Source organism: Protopterus annectens, chromosome 1.part0 (genome assembly GCF_019279795.1).
Source record: "Protopterus annectens isolate FY-2018-M chromosome 1.part0, PAN1.0, whole genome shotgun sequence".
Classification (NCBI taxonomy): domain Eukaryota; kingdom Metazoa; phylum Chordata; order Ceratodontiformes; family Protopteridae; genus Protopterus; species Protopterus annectens.
In genome coordinates this window covers 839,413,283-839,434,778 of record NC_056725.1, presented here as the reverse complement: position 1 = coordinate 839,434,778, position 21,496 = coordinate 839,413,283, and the positions used below count along the sequence as shown (strand labels likewise).

The 21,496-nt window shown below is 39.6% G+C and overlaps 1 long non-coding RNA gene across 1 annotated transcript in view; it reads left to right on the top strand.

Moving 5' to 3' along the window:
* The first annotated feature begins 211 nt into the window (after nt 1-211).
* Nucleotides 212-21,496, top strand: part of LOC122801578 — a 33,260-nt gene continuing 11,975 nt past the window's right edge. The window contains exons 1-2 of the long non-coding RNA XR_006364761.1: nt 212-327; nt 2,845-3,015. This is a non-coding gene — a long non-coding RNA (uncharacterized LOC122801578). The remainder of the gene's footprint in view (nt 328-2,844; nt 3,016-21,496) is intronic.

Below are 21,496 nucleotides of genomic sequence, written 5' to 3'. Positions count from 1 at the left end.
AAATAGCAGCTATTCACCACTGTAGGGGAACTTACAGCCACATATCATACAATTTTCCAATAACCAATATTCACCACACCTGCTCAAATACAAGCATAGGGTAAAAAGAAGTAAGTAGAAATACCCACCACAAAAATATGACACATGAAAACCTACTATCCAATCGTTTTTACTTACTACAAGTCGCATAAATGACGTTAGCACGTTAGAGTAAAAGGTACGTGCGTGGGATGGAAATGTTATCTTGCCGGAACTGTTTTCCGTGAGGTTGGAGTAATGTTGAGCGGGTTTACTTGAACTTTTGGTGTTTGGTATGCTTATGTTTGTGTACGTGTTGTTATTTATTTGTTTGTTTTTATTGCTTTTGTATAGTTTATAAGCGATCTTTGAGTAACGTTATCCAAGCTTGTTTGATGTTTTATTTGGCATTGTTTTATTCTGTGTCTAAAAGACAGTTTTATTGTAATAGTATTTAAGATTGTTAACGCCAGTTTGTGGTTTCTGTTTTATTTTCTTGCCATTTCTGTTTTTTTGCTCTGCCAGAAACGTGTAGGTGGTTTGCACATTCAGTCCATTCATTTAAGGGTGGAGAACTTTCTTTCCAGGTTATGAAGTTATTTTTCTAAAACGCTTAGCTCTTGAGTTCTGTCACAAAAAAAGGGTATGGATTTGTGTTTTGTTATAGAGCCTGTGATAGTTAAATGTATATTTTCAGAATGGGGGATCTGGATTTTTAGGGACTGTGGACTAGACACTGGGTGTATCCCTTTATGATTGACACAGTCTTCCACCTCCATCAGCTGAGGGCTATTTGTGCAGTAGGAAGATGTTCTGCTTGCCTTGTGTGCTAATTATAGAGTGAGGCATATTCAACAGCCCTCATTTGTTAAGCTGATTTTTGCAAACAAATGTCATTCCTCCCCATATGCAAGTGAAATATATTAAGATTATGTGGCTTCACAAGTAATTTTTTTACTAGACATTCTAATTTTTAATACTTTGAAATGTTTTGTGCCTTTCTTATCCCTAACAAAAGGAGTTGGATCATTTGTTGCTAGTGTTAATCATTTATTTAGTAGTTTGTTTTGGATTGCAGTTTTTTTTATAAAATTGTAATTTTAAGTAATTACTTTTATTTCTAGGTAGTTTTTACATCTGTTTTGGCAGCTATGTGCTCTTTTAAAAAGTAACTTTCTATATTTTGGTATTGTCTACATTTATTGGGCTTTAGGATGTATAATGCACTCAGAACAATGGAGTGGAGGTAGATCAGCAGATTTACTGTGGTAAAGTAGCAGTGTAGTCCAGTTCAACAGAATGTGATTTGTTATTCCATGTGATGATGATGATGATTCTAAAAAAAAAATCTAGCTAGTAAATTTTGCAGTTGAGCCACAGAATTTTCTTCAGCTACTAGTGTCACTGTTAGCAGTCTGAGTAGCAGTGATTTTTAACAATAGCTCTGTTTTGTTTTGACAGTTTTAGTATTGTTCCTATGGTCTTCTGTTTTTGATAGGTTTTAAAGTTTACAGGTGGCCAGTGCAACAGTGTGTCTGGGAGGAGCTTTTGGCTTGGCGAGAAAGTGAATATCCTGTTGCTTGTCCTTTTAAAATAATTTTTATTTTCATGCCAATGCACAGGTGTTAAGAAAAAACACTCCAGGGACTGAAATCAACTGAGGACCTAAGGAAATGGGATGTCTAATCACAGCTCTTGCAGAGGGGAAGGTAGTGAATCATGAGCTAAGGACCACCTCTGCTGCTCAGTCACATTGTTGAAAAGTGTGTGCATGAATATCAAAAGGGAGAACACCACCTCTGCCTACTAGAATGTTGCCATAATGGGTGCATTCATTTTCCTTTCTCATAGCCATGTATACTACTGTTATCTGCTGCTTAGTAACTTCTGCCTCTTTCTTGAGGCCCAAGAAGTAAACCTGAATTTGTCAACTGTATAGATGGGCAGGGTAGATAAGAAGAGGCTCTTGGGCTTAGATGCTGGCCACATAAGTAGGGGGATGAAAATCGCAGGAAAATTATTTCTGTATACTTTGCTGTCCGGTTCCAGTAGCCCAATGGCCTCTGTTCAGGAGGTTATAGTCATACAAAGTAGGTGATAGACATCTGAGAACTTCCCCTACTCTTTTCAATATGTGCCATGGAATCTTTTGCATCTACTTGCGCTACTACCAACTCTGGGAGATGAGGACTGTTAATGTGTCATCCTAATATTTTACTTTGTGCTCAGATCTACAGGATAAATGCATTTTTTAAGAATTTCTATAAAACAAGTAAATTTAAAAGTTCAGTAGAGGATGTGAAATATGCTATTAAGAATTTAAAACAAAGGTGCTGAACTGGGTCCTGGAAAAGTTTTTGGCAGTACATTTTGAGAATTGTTTACTGTTTCAGGCACTGATAAACTGAAGTTATGGAGAATTTTGGTGTATTTTGTAAGGTAGTAGCAAGGAGAAGTGTCTTGGGATCTAGCAAAATGAGGATGCTTGTTTTGTTTTGCTTGGTATTCAGTTTCCCGTCTTCCCTTGTTGTATTGCCCCCCCCCCCCCCAAGTTATCATAGTTTGTCTTAACCCTGGTTGTCACTCTAAGTCATTGATGGCAGGATGAAGGAGGAATTATTTGTCAGAGAATATTAAGAGGGGTTGCCTGTTATGATCCTTGTGCCTTGGGAGCTAGAATACATTTTGTGTGTGTGTGTGTGTGTGTGTGTGTGTGTGTGTGTGTGTGTGTGTGTGTGTGTGTGTGTGCGCTCATTATGTGCATGCATGCTGCTTGCTGGATTCTCTTGAATGTGAAGATTCAACTTGTCCAATGGTTTCTACCAGGAGAAGCACAAATCCGTAGTTGGATGGAGTCTTTCCTCCTCAAAGGCTGTAACATCTGCCCAACCATCCAGCTTGCCTTCTGGGAGTGTAATCAAATCTAGCCTGCAAACAGGGGCATTTGTCTTTGAGGTAGACTGGACTGGACTAAGAATATCCTGGCTATATCTAAAGGTATTTGGAACCCCTTATTGGGAGACACTGTTGCTGCAGTTTTAGTAATGGTACAATTATCTTGTTATGATTTGGCATGAAAACTGTAGGAAATGCAGCTTTGTGAACTTTTTTGTATGATATTTTCAGAATATTGCATTCCTGACAAAGTACTCCTGTTAGTGATTTTTTTTTTTTTAAAAAAAGAAAACATTAAACTTCTTGTGAGGCTTTCTTAAGTGTAGCATCTTCCATTTTGTTTGTAATTATTTCTTTAGTTAATGTAGAACTTTTAGAAAATCGGTTTTAGGAATTTATTTTAGATTTCTTCAGCAAAATACCAGCTTTGTTTCCCCTGAGATAGAAGTATCAACCTTCTGTAAGGTTTGCTGGTTGATAATAACTGATCGATTACACACCTCCCCCATGGAATACGTGCTCAATAGTAAAAGTGCTCTCTCCCCCATGTGAAGCACTTAGTTGCCGCAGCCTCTTTTACTTGTAGTAGCTCAATGTGCCAGAAATCATGGGGAAGAGAGAACCACCTGGCAAGTGCAAAAATATTTGCCACATGAATAAACTTGCTGTCCAATTCATAGAATAGAAATAGTGAGCAAGAATGGTAACACAAATCTGGGAGATAATGGTTAATATGCTGATAATATTTTGGGCAGTCAACATGTGCTGTATGTTATAAAAGTTTTGCTTTCATGTATTTGCAGGCAAAGAGCAGAACATAACCAACTTTTGCAAAACATATCCTGTTTTATTACTAATTGTGCATTTTACATATCTCCTGTTTGGATACCTACATGGAATGATTGACATGTAGAATATGAATAGTGTGATCTGTGGCAAACATGCTGGTAACCTGACAAAGCTCCCCCCCCCCCCACATTGCATCCTTGTAGATAATTTTTATAATGGGTAGAGGTAGGTAATGTATAGGGGTGATGCTGTTGAAAAGAGCTGCTTTTCACTTTTCCCTTGCGGATTATTTTTCTCCTGGGAGACTTTTTTTTTAAATTGGCACCTTTTATTGAATTGTCACTTAAGCGTACGCAAACATGCAGTTTATATAAAAGAAAACAAACCATGTTACTGTGTTCACAATTACAAACATTTTGTATCGCATACATTCTTTTATACAATTGGTGTAAATCCAACATTACATAAATTGCTCAGTTCTTGCCTTCTCAATGCTTTTTCTATGTAATTTGCTCTTACATTTTCTAATGATCCCATTTCAGTTCTATCTTTGTTACAATATTCACTACTTCAAGAATAGTTGGTTTAGACATTGATTTCCATTTTCTAGTGATTGCATTTTTGGCAACCATCAGAATTAAACTTAGCAAGGCCTTACTTTGTCTAGTCAATTCAGATCTCGTGTCCCAGCTCTAAACAAAATGATTTACCTTAATTACTCCCATTTGCTCACCCAGTATTTCGGAGTACTCTGTAGGGGATTTTTACAGTCTGCCAACTCAAAACATATGTTCCCAGTTACTTTTTTTTTTTCCACATCACACCTCCAACATTTGCCATCTACTCTAAGAAAAAAATGTTGCTGTCTGCTTGGAGTGTAAAAATACCTATGTGAACACTTCCAAGCAAAGATACAAAATATTTTAGATTTTATTGCATATTTGCAAGCCATATATATGTTCTCCCATGGTTTCTAATCTCTAATTCCTGTAGTTATTGTGCAATATTTTACATGTCCTACTAACTGATTATTTTTTAACAGCCATTTTAATTTGTTCCGCCAATCCTCATTTGTCCTTCTCATTAACCTTAGTTTTGTATCGGGCAATGCAAATACTTTTATTGTCCTACTTATAAAATCCCAGCTAACTCTGAATGTTTTCTTCACATCATCAGAACTGTTTGGCTGGCTGTGACTGATCTGCAAACATCTGGACATGCAGTACAAACTGATTTTTTTAAGTATACTTTTTTTTTGCACTTGCATTGTTTCAGTGATAACATAACTGTACTGGGTTTTGTTTCATTGAATATTGTGGTCCTTCTCTCTGCACTTTCTCCACTCTCCCTCCCTAGTGGTGGTGTAGTCTTAAACTTGGTGGTTTTGGAATTGCCCACCCCTGCTGTAAATTTGTATTTGGACACTCCTCCTGGACTCTTCCCATTTGCTGACTCAGCTGGGTACAGTTGGATAATTTGAGGAGGACTACCTCCTTGCTGCTTTGATTTTAGACACTCCTACCAGTCCCATCTCATCAGCTTCATCTACTGTGTACAGAGAGAGCATTTGGGAAGGACAAACCCTACAGTCTCCTAATCTTGCTGTTTCCTCTCTCTCCGTTTAACCAAAAAAAAATCTGTATATATACTTTATTCAGCTGCTCTTATTGTAACTGTGTTCTACCTAGTTTACCTTATTTTGCTGTTCTGTGTGCTCTTAAGTGGTCAAGTGCTTTTATTCTGTATTTATTACTGCTTGTTAGTAGCCTGATTACATTTGTTTGCTGTTCTAAGCATCTCACTTTTGGTTTTATCGCTTGTGCTTCAGGTCAGTTATTTTACATTTGGGGTTTTTGTGGCCTACACTCGTGATAAGGGTTTGTCCACAAATACTGCTCTCCATAAGTCTGCAAAGTGTTCAGAACACTGTCTGGACAATTCCCATCAATTTCTCCTGCCAACCTGGTCGACATGGGCATATTGAGACAGCGTAGCAACTGCCTCATGTTCACAGACACTCCTCTTCTCCTAACATATAACTCTTCTACTTGCGAGAAATGCACCTACATCAGTAAACTGGAATACATGCTTTTTCACGCCGCAGTCAGTACTCTTGACAGAGGAGATTGTCAGCAAAAACGCCACACCACCCACATCACAGAGCCAAACACAACACACACACCCACCTATGCGGGGGTCCTTGATTAATAAAAAAAAAAAAAAAAAAAACTACCTAAACAGTAGAGACGCCCAAAACACACTCAAGACATTCCATGCACAGTACCAATCACATCATACACAGTAGACAACACACCAGTGTCTCACAAACCCAGCCCATTAGGCATAACAATAAACCAAACATACTAGTCCTTGACAATTTGATAGAGACTGATGTACCCCTCACCAGGCTCAACAAGGAGAAGGTCATGGTCAGCTGTCTGTCAGGTGCCAGAATCCACCACATCACACAAGCACACGTCTCTCCACAGCAGTTAAAAGTATGATTTTATCATTGTCCATGTTGGTGTGAATGACTTGAGACGTAACTCCCTGGATTATATGAAGGGAAACATGATTGAGCTCTCAGAGAATGTCCCAGGCAGGTATGACCCTAGCCCTAAGCAGCATCCTACCTTCACCGAGAATAACACAGTACTAACAAAAAATAATTGACTTCAACAATTGGCTTAGTTTCTGATGTCTTTCCAAGGGGATCCGGTATTTGTCTGTCTGGGATGACACGGCCAAGAGGCCTGGATGCTTTGCCATAGATGTCCTCAATCTGTCACCCATGGGGTTCCAGATCTTGGACAAGGCTCTTGCCTCTGCCATTGTGCCATTTTTTTAGGCCATGTCCCAAAGACAAATCTTCCAGCATAAAAGATCTGTCAAAAAAACAAATTGAAGGTTATGCTGCTTTAATGCTAGGAGCCTTAACCTGAAAATGCACTCGCTGGAGGCTGTCCTCAAACTGGAAGATGCGGATGTCTGTGCAGTCATGGGCATTTCGTTCAGTGCTATGGAGAGCATCACTGCCTTACCAGGCTATACCTCATTCTGCACTTTCTGACCCCAAAATGAGGTCAGAAAGACTGGGTGGGTGGTGGGAATCTCTATTTTCGTTAAGGATAGGCACACCTCTGGGCTGGCTTGTCAGCATGACACACTGAAATTACTCCAGGTGCAGCTCACAGTTGGCAAGACACCCATCCAAGTTATAGCCAGCTATAGATCCCCCTCCATGACTCTGGGCACCTACTCCACCTACCTGGACCTACTTGACTCCATCAAGGTACCCCCTAAAACACCCTGATCCTTGGTGACTTCAACTACCCCACCATAGACTGGATGAACTATTCCTGCACTAATGCACTCGCCCAACGATTCCTTGACTTCATCAATTCTAACGCACTAGACCAGCTCGTCTTATCCCCCACAAGGGGAGAGACATTCTGAACTTGGTTCTCACCGACATGATCGACCACTGCACCAATTGTTCTTCCTGGGGAGATTAGATCATTAGTCTGTCTCATTTGAAATTTCTATCCCACTCAAGCCCTCCCCAGCCGTAACAAGTCTAAATAAACTTCTCAAAAGCTGATTATAACTTCTAAAGGAGGTATCCGTAGCTTCACACCACCGCCACCCTCAGAGGATGCAGACAACTATGCTGAACAGTACACCAGTGCAACATATAAGCACTGGTACAACTGCATGGACTCAGACATACCCAACAGAACTAAAACCTGCTCCTCAAGGAAATGCAAACCTGTCTGGTGGACATTCTCCTATCAACAGGCTTTACAACAAAAGGAAGAAACTGTTGTCCAAGGGTAAAAAGGAACAAATTCCAAATTGGAAGAACTCCCTCCTCAGGCTGAACAAACCAATTAGATCACTAGTGAAAACCTTCAAAGCCAATTATGAGTTGAAAACTAGCCTCCGAAACAAAGGAAAACCATGTGTCTTCCTTCAGTTACATCAGGAACCTCCATGGCAAAGCCCAGCTGTGTTCCGAATTAGTACTTAATGGTTTCTCCTGCACTGATTCTGTTGACTCAGCCAACCTGCTAACTTCACCCCCCCATGCCACCCAAAGGCCCATTCGACATCCCCGATACTTGTTCCACACATCACATCTCTAAAGCATTAAAGGCCCTATGCAAGGCAAAGAACACAGCTTCCATGGGACCTGAATGTATCCCAGGCTGTATTCTGCACAGTCACCAGCAAGAACTAACTTCACCGTTGTGCACCCTATTCAACCACAGCCTGATTAGAGGCTTCATTCCAGCAGAGTAGAGAACTGCTGTTGTCATCCCAGTGTACAGAAGTGGTGCCACTACTGACGTGGGAAACTATTGCCTCATTAGCTTGACAAGTTTGATCTGTAAAGCCATGGAATGTATTATCAATCTCGTAAATAAGGACACGGGCAGTCTCCAAGCAGTTGACCCCACTCAATTTGAATACATCAGGGGCAGATCTTGTCTATTGAACCTGGGTGACTTCTTTGAGACCCTCACCAAGGACCTGGATGAGGGAAAGTCTATACACACAGCTTACCTTGACTTGGTCAAGGCCTTTGGCACAATCACCCACTCCGGACATCATCGAAATGCTAACGCAACTTGGTGTAAATCTCTATCTTGTCAGGTGGGTGGCCAACGGGCTCACTGGCAGGATTGTTAAAATAGGTGCCGCCACCACCTCGGACAGCAGACCTGTCATTAGTAGTATTCCCCAGGGATGTGTCCTGGGGCCCCTACTGTTTGGCATCTACTTCACAGAGATCTAGGCAAAGGGCCTGTGGCTGACCAGGTTTGTGGATGACTGTAAGTTGGGTGCTGTCTTTGACTCCCCCAAATGATGGTAACATACTGCAGGAGGGTCTCACAGCTACAAATAACTGGTGCCAAAGTCATGGCCTTAAGTGAAACGCAAACAAAGTATTATCATACCATTCGGCAAAAACACGGCCCCTGCTGATTACCACATCAACGGCAGCCCTTTAAGCACACAACCTGTGGTGAGAGACCTGGGTACTCAGGTTGACAACAATCTCACAATTCACTATCATGGCGGTAGTGGTCAGAAAAGCCTTTTACTTCGTCTCTAGTAAAGGGATTGCATCCAGAAAAAAGGTCTGTACTCCTCCCTCATTAGGCCTATAATTGAGTATAATGCCCCTTTTGGTATGTACCTCTTCAAACACCTGCATCAGCTGGAAAGGTCACAGAAATACCTCACCAAGAGAATCCATAGCCTCCAACATCTGTCCTATGCAGACCGGCTCAAATCACTGTCACTCTACTCTGTATCATACAGATTGTGCAGAGGTGATCTGTGTCTCACCTACAAGGCAATATTGGACCCCCCCTACTAGAGATGCTCCATATTCATAGTCTAACTTCTCTAGCATTACCCACTCGATGGGCCTAAATCTAATATGCAACATCAACAAAACCTGCTGGAGAGAAGTTTATCTTCCATAGGCTGCCCTGTCTCTGCAATAGACTTCCCATACATATCGGCGTACCTCACTGATCTTCAAGCACAACCTTGATGAGTGGATGGAAAACTGCGAACTTGCCCCAGGAGTTCCACCTTTGTCCCTCATTGACGGCGGTTACAGGTGCTGACTGAGGGTTCTTTTTTTGGGGATAAACTCTTGGCTAGGCTTGTAAGAGCCCCTGGGCCATTAGCCTTGTAGCCTCCTGTGATCCTATGATCAAGACCAGCCAACAGCAGTGGTATTTTCTTCCGTCTGGTCATTCGTTCTGTTAATGTTGTCAAATGTTTGACTCTTCTCTACTAAACCAAATTGATCCATATCTCTATTTCTTTCCACACATTTACCATTCTTTTAGCTATCCCAGACCATAATAGTCATAGTTTAAAATTGAAATGGGTATGCATGAATCTGAGTTTGATGGGTCTCTTTCGGTATTACAGCAGCCACAGCTTTCTTCAAGGATGTTGGTGCTTCCCTTTCTCTTAAAATGCTGTTAAAACCATGTAGAGCTGTATCACTTTCTTCCCTCCAGACTTCCACAGGACTATCATCTATTCCTGGAGGCTTTCCTGCAGATTAATTACATGTCTTAGTTTTTATATTGTCTTCTGCTATCTTAACTGTTAATTGTTGAGCCTCATCTACCTCTAACCTTGGCATACTTGAGAAAAAGCACAAATGGCGATTATTTATGGAAGAGTTGCTTTCTACATTCTACTGCTTTATGCAGATGTTCATAACTTCCAAAATATCTTATACTTGAATAGGATCTCTGCTTATTTTCCTTGCTATAAGCTCCCTAAATTTGGCAGCAGCCTTTTCTGCTGCCGAAGTTGTGCCAAGATATTTTGTGCTTTTACAGTTGTCAAAAACTGTAAATCGTGTTGCTTCCTAGTCATCTCTCTCATTTCTACCATATTTTTAAATCTCCCTCACTAGCTATAACTTCTAAAACTTTTGTTTCCTAATAACTCTACATTTCCACTACCCATTTCTTAAATTCCTCCCTTTTAGGTAGGTGAGGAAGCGCCAGTGTCTCACTTTTACTTCATTACCCTGTTTTATCTTGGCTGCTGTTGGTGCATTATCTGAAATTTATTGGATGTGTGCTGAAGTTTTCAATTAAATGTACATGTTCTTGTGTGCAGTACTGTTTGTCTAGTCTAGCCCAGTTATTGTACCTTGGGGGAATATGTAAATTCTGAGTTCCACCTACTGAATTCACATCTTCTATACCAAATAGTTTCATAAATTTCTTCCGAAGTCTAATGTCCTTTTTTTGTGTATTTTTTCATTCTAGGTCCCTCAGATACATCCTTGCTGTTGCAGTCCCCACCTATAAGCAATATTCCCTGTTAAAAGCTGATTTATTTCTCCCAAAAATTTCATAACCCTGTAATGGCAGTTATAGGTGGAATGTAAATACATGCCAGCATAAGCCTTCTCCTTTGCCATAAGCCCCTTACTACCACAAATCACTATTTTTTCCTCTTCTATCACTAGTAGAACACCTCCAGCAAGTTCTCCCCTTTTCCTTTTGTCCTTGATATTCCTCCGAGTATCCATCCTGAAGATTTTTCTTTTCAGTTTCACCTGCTCGCTTTCCAAGTGTCTTCTGTAGCATTGCTATTTGCACTAAACATTTTTAAATATAATTTAATACTGTTAACTTTTGTCTATACCTGTGATGCCATTCACATTCTAAAATATGATTACTGTAGCCATTATGAATGTTATTCCCACTTATTTAAGTAGATGTTCAGTATCTCCAGCTGAAGGCAGATGCACATTCTGTTATGTTTCCATGGAAACAAGCTGACTAAATGTGAAGGCAATAAATCAAGAGGTCTGGACACTAAGAGAAATGCAAAATTAAATGGTACAACTGCAAGTAAAGTGATTAAGAAGCAAATTGATTTACTGTATGTGAGAGCTTTTTTAAATGTCTGTTTCTAGTTTCTGTGTTACATACACCCACTAATGTTTGTCATAATCATTTTGCAGTTTATTGTCCTCTCCATTTGACCTATGTCACGTCTTGCAAAGCTTTTTGTTTAATGAAAACCCTCAAAGGAAAAAAAAACGCCCCATAATCTATTGATTTAAAACGCGCAAAAAACAATGTACATATTCTTCAAATAATGTTTAACCCTCCTGATAGGAACAGCTCCTCCAAATTGATAGCTGTACTTGTAGACATTAGTCAACCTAAAATTTAAGGTTATCCATGCTAAGTCCCATGTTGCAGCCTGTGTTTCTACATACAGAAATTGGTGTTTGTTCTTGTCTTATTTCCACCTCCTGCGAATAAAAAACAACTACTTGTATGCTTTCAGAAAACATTAACTTTTAGCTTAAGAAAAAGTACACTGGCTATCTTAAATAAAGCTAAAATATGCTCTGCTCTGCTCTAGTAAGTGCATTAAAGTATTTAGTTACCAAAAAGCTTTATTCACTTCCAATAATATCAGTTTTATTTTTTTAACTAAGTTGCATACCCTTATACCTTCTTAATTTACTTTTCTACTTACCCTTGTACCATTTAATTTTTCATTTCTGTTAATGTCCAGACTTCACGATTTATTGCCCTCCCATTTAGTCAGCTTGTTTCTATGGAAACATAAGAACAGAATGTGCACCTGCTTTCAGCTGGAGACACTGAACATTTATTTGCCTAAAGAAAACTATTCATTACATTTTAAAATCTCCTTGTTTACACACACGTCATTAGATTAGATTAAATCAAGGGATTTATTCCTGACCTTTACCTGTGCAAAAGTACAGAAAAAAATGTAGTTTTACACATAATCTGTACACTTTTTTTACACCCATCCCAACAGCCCAAGATTACTTCCTATTAACTTAAAACATGCTTTTCTCTTATTTTTTACATTGTAATTCCTACATTTCTTAAAACTGAGAGAGAAATAATAAAGCAATTTCAGTGATTATTGTATTTAACATGCAGTTTATATCTTACAAAGTTTTATACAAACGCTGAAAACTATTTTTTTCTTTTTTTTTTTTTTTTTTTTACACTATTCGTCCCCCAACAAGTTTACAAAGTCAACAACAATCCATTTTTAGACACTTTCTTGTAAAACTGTATTTTACAAATGTGATCAATGCTTTATAATCCCACATTTATTAATTTCCTATTCATCATCATTTCCTGTGCATTGACTCCAATTCAAGGCTTTTTTTTCTGGTCTTTCAAATATTTTCGTTTGGAACATTGGAAAAGGTTTCACTGGTAAAGTCTCTGTATGAGCTTTATTATCAAAGAAATGTAAATCAGAGACCCTTTCTGTTTTGATAGTTTACTTTTTGTTGGACAAACCTTTGTTTCCCCCTTTCTGAAGTTAGGTGGATATGGCAACTTGAATCTCCCATCTGTCTCATGACATTTCCTGATGTGCTTCTCTTCTGCCTTGGTGTTTGCAGAATAAACATTTTCTGCAAACACTCTATTTTGCCCTTCTGCAATAGTTTTGTCGGGATCAACGTTTTCTGCTGGAATGATTGCATCTTTACTAATACAGGTCTTCGCTGCTTTCTCATGGCCAGGTCTGGGGCATATACATGATTTGCCCTTTCAGTTAACAAATCCTACTGTGGAATACCACTCCATTTACTTGTGTTTTCATAAAATTAATAGTCTGTTCCTTCCAGTTTCTCTGGTAGAGCAGAAAATCTCAGGTTTTCTTTGTGTCCTCTGTCTACCATTTTTTGACATGGCTTCTCTTGAGTAGTCCCATATTCAGCCATCATCATTTCGACATCTGTTTTTTTTTTTTCAGTCCATTTGAATAGCTGATTAAAGCTTCTTCCATTTTTTCAGCCTTTAGTTAATTGAGTTGATATACTTTTTCAGTGTTTGAATGTTTCATTTTATTTTAATCAGCTCTGAGCACATTTGACTTTTCCCTGTAAGTTATTTGAAGCCATCTCTTGGAGCTTAAACTAGTTTTTGCTGAACAGCTGGAGGATTCTTCCCAGTTAGTGTTTCCTCTCCACTTTTTCTAGTTGATTTCTTTCAGGCTCTTAGTTTCTTCCTTGTTGACAACCTGACAATGTACTACTAGCCAATAACCGAATTTTACTAAATCGGTCAGAATTGGTGGTCCTTATCTTCGTTTCTTTCCCAGACTGGGCGAGTGGAAATTAACCTGTTGATCAGCATGTGGCCATCTTGGAAAGCCCTTTCTCCTAGGAGGTTACTAGGTTAATGGCCCTGTGGCCCTTCCAAGAGTATCCCCTAAAAGAATCATCAGTCAACATCTATCGCCCCTGTCAGTGAGGGACACTGGTGGAACCCCTGGGACAAATTGTGTATGGGTAGTCTATTCCAGAGACTGGGCAGCCTCTGGGAGACCAATCTGTCTCTCCAGCAGGTTTTGTTGATATTGAATAATAGATTCAGGCCTTCTGAGCAGGTAGTGCATGAGGAGTTAGACTTTAGGATATGGAGCATCTCCAGTAGGGCAGGGTCCGAGATCACCTTGTAGGCGAGAGACAGATCACCCCTGAGAATTCTGTATGATACAGAGTAGAGTGATAGTGAATTGAGCCTGTCAGCATAGGACAGCTGTTGGAGGCCATGGATTCTCTTTGTGAGGTATTTCAGTGGCCTTTCTAGTTGGTGCAGATGGTTGGAGAGGTATATCCCAAATGTGGCATTGTACTCAATTATGAGTATAGAGGGGTAATAACCTCCTTTTTTACTGGATTCAATCCCTTTACTTGTGCGATGAACCAAGTAAAAGGCTTTTCTGACCACTGCCACTACATGATGGTCGAATGTGAGGTTATCAACCAGAGTGCCCAGTTCACTCACCACAGGTTCTGTGCTTAGGGGGTTGCCATTTATGTGTAATCAGTAGGGGTCGTGTTTTCGCCAAATGGTATATATTTGTTTGCATTTGGATGGGAGGCCAGAACTTTGGTACCAGTCATTAGCTGCTATGAGACCCTCTTGCAGAATGTTAACATCATTTGGCAAGTCTATGACGGCACCCAACTTAGTCGTCCACATACTTGGTCAGCCACATGCCTTTATCTTTGCCTGGGCCTCTGAGAAATAGATGCTAAACAGTAGGGGTCCCAGGAAATATCCCTAGGAAACACCACTAGTGAGAGGTCTGCTGTCAGAGGTGATGGCACCTATTTTGACCTTGTCGGTCCTGTTGGTGAGCCAGTTAGCCACCCACCTGATGAGATGGGGATTTACGCCAAGTTGCATTGGCTTTTCGATGATGCCCGAGTGTGGGGGATTGTGCCAAAGGCCTTGGCCAAGTCAAGGTAAGCTGTATGTACTGATTTTCTCTCATCCAGGGCTTTGGTGACTGTCAACCAGGTCCAACAGGCAAGATCTGCCCTTTACGAATCCGAACTAGTGAATCTTTCTGAAAATTGGTTTCTCTGAAATGAAAAGATAGGCTATAGTTGTGGATTAATATGTGCCTTCTAGGTTCAGATTGCACATGAAAAGGGTCTTTGGACTAATGCGCACATAGTCAACAAATTAAACTTGTAAAAACAAATGTGTAGATTAGTAGGAGTAAGATCTGTCTTTATAGGGCTGTATATATTGATTGTGTCTGCACTTAATCATCCATGCTAAATCTGAGACTAAGGTTATGAGCTGGTTTAACGGACTGTTTCCTGTAGTCCAGGATTTGATTCCCTCGACTTCTATTTTCCGGTTGTGTGGCTGAGCAAAATCGGACAGTAGTGGTCTGGGACAAATTGTGAAACTGGGCTAGGTTCCTCAATGGTCTCCTGGACCAGACACCTAGTAATCCCCTGTCAGTCTATGAACCTTTAAGTGAATTAAGTTGACTAAAGTTAAAAGTTATATGGCATCAGAATGAGCAGAAATTTAATCAAAGACAAGTTTGGATGATGTATAAAGTAAAATTTGAATTGGATTAAAGTAAAACGTAATCATAGCTGGGCTGCTTTTTGGGAGATCTTTTTGGCTGTCTGTACATTGCTGGTGATTAGGGTTGCCACCTTTCCAAATGCCCAAAGTGGGACATTTGTGCTACAAACATCAGATTTTGCAGGGCAAAACATACCCACGGCCAGTACAAAGGACAGAACTTCAGTTTTTTTGCCTGAATAAAAGTTTATTCTTGTAGCATTTTAGTTCCTTATTCTGTTTCTTATAACATTTAGGTGTTTCAGATACAGAATAACTGTTTTATGCAACTATTACATAAAATATAGAAAATAATTTAGTCCTAAAATCTCAGGACATTTGCCATTTTTTCACATTTTTTGCAGGACACAACTGCCCAAAGAGGGGCTGTCCCTCACAAAGTGGGACAGGTGGTAACCCTACTGGTGATACAAGTTCTGCGTAGAGCTGTTGAATGAGCTGTCAGCATTCCTGTCACTGGGTGGAAGGGTGACGGACGAGCACTCTGTTTTCCGTTTGAGACCAAGGATGTAAAGCTGTAGGCCCCAAAGTGGCCAAAAGGCTGTAGCAGTGCCTCAATGTCACTCGGAGTATGACAAGGGACATCCGATGCCGTTACCTGCTTGTGCTGGCTGTGAAATAGGTGCGGAAAAAAATGATAATAGTACTGCAGTAAAGGTCGATATCCTAAGTCTTCAGCTTTTTATTGTTGACTTAATTTTTTCTTTTTTTTATTATAAGCAATGATTCTGGTCTTAAGACACACACACACACACACACACACACACACTTATACTTTCCTGTATGATACAGTCCATAGTTAATATACCCGAGTCATAAAAGTTAGATCAGGTGCCACAGTTGTAACTCAAACTGTTTAATAAAATTGCTGTTAATTGTTTAACATGTTAACCTTACATGTATTAAAAATAACTAACTCAAGATGCACTTGAAATGCATTAAATTAAGAAACCAGTTTGTTGAATGACCTGCAGCTTATGTAAACGAGGTTTCTTAGTGCATTTGTCTCTGTTCTAATGCTAACTGGGTTTGATTTAACAGCATCTTGTTTTTTAAATGGATGACTCTCAAAGCTACCATTTCCACCAGGAATCCAGGGAATTGTTATGGCTAGGCTTTTATAGGCCCTAGGGCCGATAGCCTAGTACCAACCTATAAAGATTTAATGCTTAACTTTTGAACTGTTATGTATGGGACAAGTTCAGGTGACTATGCAGTGAGATATTCCTTGTGTTGCATTTGGTTGAGGGCAAATGGCTGAAGTGACTTTCAACTGCAGAGAAATATGACTGTTGCAAGTTCCCTGTGGACAAACAGAAGAATGCGATGCCATACCTACAACTTCAGTAACTAAATGCACAGAAGGAAAATATCCATGGTCCCCAAGGCAACATGAGATAGCAGACAGTGTGGCAGGCATCAGCAGCAGGCTGGCTAGTGTGCATGTCAGTGGCAGTAAAAATACAGTGTGCAACGGGCAGTGCCTTTATAATTGGTATATGTGAACTGCTACCCCCTTCAGTGTCTAGAGAACATTACCTAAATTACATAGTGGAGCATAAATGTACAGCAGCATGCAGGATTTCCTGCGTGCTGTATCACACTTCACTTCAGCCATGTGTCCCTAACCAGATGTAATACAGGGAAATGTCTCGCTGCAAAGGCACTTGAACTCATTTGGAACCCATAAGCTTGTGATGCGTTTTCTTCCCCTCTTTTTCCTTTTGCTGTCCTGCTCTTTTACTTCAACCTTTATACTTGTACATTTTTACCTACATATATGCCAGTTGGCATTCATGACTCATAATGTCAGGACCGGTTTAACATGAAAATGTAGCGATAGACATGTCTGCACATTGCATGGGGTGGTTCCATTGAAGTGTGTGGATTCATCCCACATTAAGCTTTTCCCTGATGTCTTTAGGAATCCAGTAAGTTATGGGATGTACTTTTAATGAAGTTTATGAAGTATTTTAATAAGGCCAAAATATCAAAAATAGCATAGCTGGAAATGCATTGCAGTACAAAACTACCAGATGTTGGCATGCATGTAGAATGTGGTCAGACACTTCAAGAATATCTCTCTTGACTTATTTTAGTCTTAGTTCATGCCCATTCTGTTTGGGTAATTAAGATCACCCAGAATTTCAGCATCTGATTTAAAGAACAAAATGGCCACTATATAATCCAGAAAGGCATGGTGGTTAGACTTTGTGAAAGGAGAGGGATAGCAGGTCAAAGATTTACATACTGGTCTGTTTAGAAGCATTAATGGACAGCTTCAATTCTGATTCTACAGGCAGTGATTTAAAAAGTTGATGGCAAATAAACGCTCTTGATGCAGTCTCTCGTCTTTCAGCAGTGGTCAATAGGCCTATGTTAATGAATGTCCCCTAGTATGAGTAGTCTTGTGTTTCTGCTGTTAGATCTGTATGCATTGAATAGGATTATTTCTGCATAAAAATTGGACAACTTTATTTCTTATTCTTACTTGTAACATTAAACAACATTAAAGTTCATTATCATTACTGAATATGGAGGGTTTTTTATATGTTGGAGCAGCCCCAGCTTCCATAAAAAAACCTTTCACTTTTAAGTGCAGAAAAGTTAATTTAATGCCCTAGTATGTGATGAATGGATTTATCCTTTGTAAAATGAACCTGTCTCCCCCCCCCCCCCAAAAAAAAAAAGGAACAGTGAACCCAGGCATTCATTTTCTGTTTTGCAAATGTAGTTTAGATGAGGCAAGGTATTGCATACTAATATCCTGACATCAAAGAAAAAGAAACCTGTGAACACTAAATGCTTTCTAGACAGTCTAGTCCCAGCAGCAGCAGGGCCTTCCTGTTAAAGCTTGTTGCGCATACAGATTAAAAATGCTATGAGTTGCTGCAGCCATTATAAAGTTTCCTAGTGGCTGTATTCTAGCATGTCTTGGAATTCAGAGCTAAAGTGAGCACAACATGTAGGTGCTAATTTTATATATTTCTGAATCTCTCCTCCATGATTATTTACTTTATCAGCATGTACTTCAGATCTTTATTCATTCTTTAGCATATTTAGTCACTGATATTTGATTTGCAGTTAGCATCAATGTGTGCTACTGTTTAGTGAATCGCAGACCACTTGCTCATTGCTGTGCATCACATAGACTATCTCTTAATGTGATGTGAAGGCATTCATAAAACCCAGCTAAGATGTCTTCCATAATGACTGTCATCAAGAATGGTGCATCCAAATTTTAATGCCATCTTAATTGTCACATTATCAGTAATAATACCAAATGTAAATTAACCATAAAATATTGCAAGCTTGTTTCTGCTTACTCCCATGCCCGTTTGACTTATTCAGTCCAGTTATGTATAGAATGATCAGAGTTGTGACTGATATCCTATTGCATATAAAACTTTAGAAAGTTGGCTCTTAATAGACTGAAATGTCAAGTTTGTAAAACTGAATTTTTATACAAGTTGTTTGAAAATGTAGTGTCATTGGGAAGGTATATGACTAAGATTAAGATTAGATCTTGCTTTTGGCAAGTTCTGAGCCTTTCACTTTAGCTTGTAGAAACTCGTTTGGTCAACTGGTTAGAAGCATTTCAGCAGAATTTGGTTTCCGGATGCTGCTGTTAGGTTGGTGGGCTGAATTTTGTCTTGTCTATATTTATATATATAAAAAAAAAAAAACACTCCTGATTATTCAGAAAGAACCCTAGCAGTGTGATTAAGGGCCACAGTAAAAAAAAAAAAAAAAGTCCCAGTTTCCACAATGCTGTCCTAGCTCATTCCTTGATTCATTTTCTACAATGAGGAAAAAGATTACTGGCTAATTTGCATATTTCTGAATCTCCGTAAACTGAGTACTGAGTACTGTGTTAGTGCTCAGACCTGCCCAGTTTCTCTCGTGGGCATGCATGTGCACACACACACAAACGCCACATATCCCATACCTCTGTGTGGTGTGAACATCCCAGATATCTGCTTTTCTAGACTTCTCATATTACAGCTTTGTTTTATTTTTGTTTTGTTTTATAAGGTAGTCTACCAATGTCAGTGGACCATTTGCATGCACTCCTGATTGAATAGGCTCGCATAAGAAATGAACAAATCATATTTACAGATACAAAGATATGCTACAAAACATGCATATTCATAGATGCAAAAAATATGCTACAACAGTTTGTTCACGAAGTAGTTTACAAAATCAAAGTATGGATGGAAAATGACATTATGCTTAGCAGAGGTTTATGGCTAAGATGCAGCCATAATGTCTGTGATGGCTTGCGTTACAAGGAAAGCGGCATATAATCATGTAGAGAGGTACGAAGACATTATAAGAGGCAAGTGAGAATAGTTGCAGGAAATTATACCATGAGGAAATGACAGAAGTGGGTGGGTGGGGTGGGCATGTAGAGGGACGATGAATAGAAAGGCGCACCATTGCTAGTGGTGTCTTATTGTTCTTGACAGTCTTTTTGGAGGTGGTTTGCAGGACATTCTCCCTCCACCTGTCTCAATGGTGCAAGATGTTAAGAATGAGGCATACAAAGGAAATCACGAAAAACAGATAAGCATTTAGGGCTGTGTGGAATGGGAAGAGCTCATCTATACTTAATGAGGTGTGCCATGCTAGACAGTACAAGACGGGATGACGTGTAAGCAATTCCAGATTTCCAGGCCAGTAAGACAGGAATTTTGTTCTAGATTCGTTTTTAAGTTCAAAAAGATGCAGTTTAACCCTGTACTAGATCTCTCCTTATACCAAAGACAGTTCTGCATGATCACCTTGCAATTCATCATCTATTAGGAAAAGATATTTTTAAACTTTAGAATGATCAAGGCATGAAGGGGGTTCTACCACTTCAAAATAAGGACAAGTCACTGTCCTGTTCGGTCCTTGCCATTTGGTTTCAGTTTGTCTCTCTGGTGTTTGCCAAATGTATTATCAGTGAGTTATTTCTGCTTGCAGGCATCAAACATTTTCTTATCTGTTAGCATCTCCTGTGAAGGTCGGCCTCATTCTGCACTCACAGGTATCTTCTCTGATTGCTTCCCTGGATGTGGAATTGCCATTAATCTAGTAGTCTCAGCTCAGGCCCACAGGAGACCTTCTTTTGATAGAAGCCATCATAATTACCTGAACATACTGAATTCTGGATGCTTTGTCAAGAAATTAATCCGTCCGTTCCTTGATTTGAGATAATACAGTACCATCAGATTTTTGCTTGAGTCTCATAGCAGCCATGTCTTTTTTTATAGCCTCTTTTGCTGCAGTTCCTGTAACAGTAACTGGACAGTCTTCCTCAAGACCACGCATACTTGTTCCTACATACTCTTGCAGAAGTACCTCCTGTAGGATGCATGAACATTTCATGTGGCTTTGCAGCCATCGACGTTCTGGCGAGTCCTCCTGCTCACCATCCATGTCTTACAGGACTTCCTTCATCTACACCAGTAAGGCTGTCTATTTGTTTATGCTGGCAAAATGGGCAGTGCAAGTACCAAACTCGTGTCAGGAAGTTGTGATTGTGTGGATGGGAGCAATCTCAGCTCACCATTTTTTGAATACCACACATTTCCTCAGTTGTGCCGACTCTTGTAAAGTTGCTGGGTCTTTTGTCTACAGATCTGCTGTGAGTGCAGTTCTGTTTGGTTCTCTGACCAGCAATTAGTGTTTTAACTTTTTTTTTTTTCTTCATAGCCCTAACTGATGGACAGAACAGGTGTGCTTTCATTTAGGACTAGAGTTGGTGGGAGGTGTAACTTCATTCTTAATCCCTTCCTGACATTTATCCACGGGGTCAGACTTCAGGGCCAAATTTTTTAATAACCTCATGGCTGCTTCACTTTCAGTGATTGCTCAGAAAAACTTGATCCTGTGCTAAGAAGTGGGTAATCTGTTTTTCAGAAACCCTTTTAACTAGAAGATGTAGTAAGACAAATTGAAAAGGCTTTCATGTGGTTCTTAAAGATTGTCAGAAGTTGTTGATTAAAGCCTAGTATCTGCCTGTTAAGGTGCATTTTTCTACCACGTCCAACTTTTTATGCAGGGCAGGATTCGTATTTAATTTTTTTTTTTTTTTTTTTTTGTTTTTAACCTCCCTTAAATATGTAACCCTTTCATAGAGGGTGCTTTTTCTTGCATGTTCCTGTTGGGGAACCTGTCTGTCTGAACGTGGGATTTGTACTCTTTCTGGACAAACTCAGTCTTCCTGTGTTTGAACTTACAGCAGCTATATTTTTTGATACGGAAGACTGTTTTCTTAGTAGCATTAACTTCAACCAAAAGGATCTGAGGTACAGGCCTTGTGTGTCAACCCACTGTCCATCTTTTTC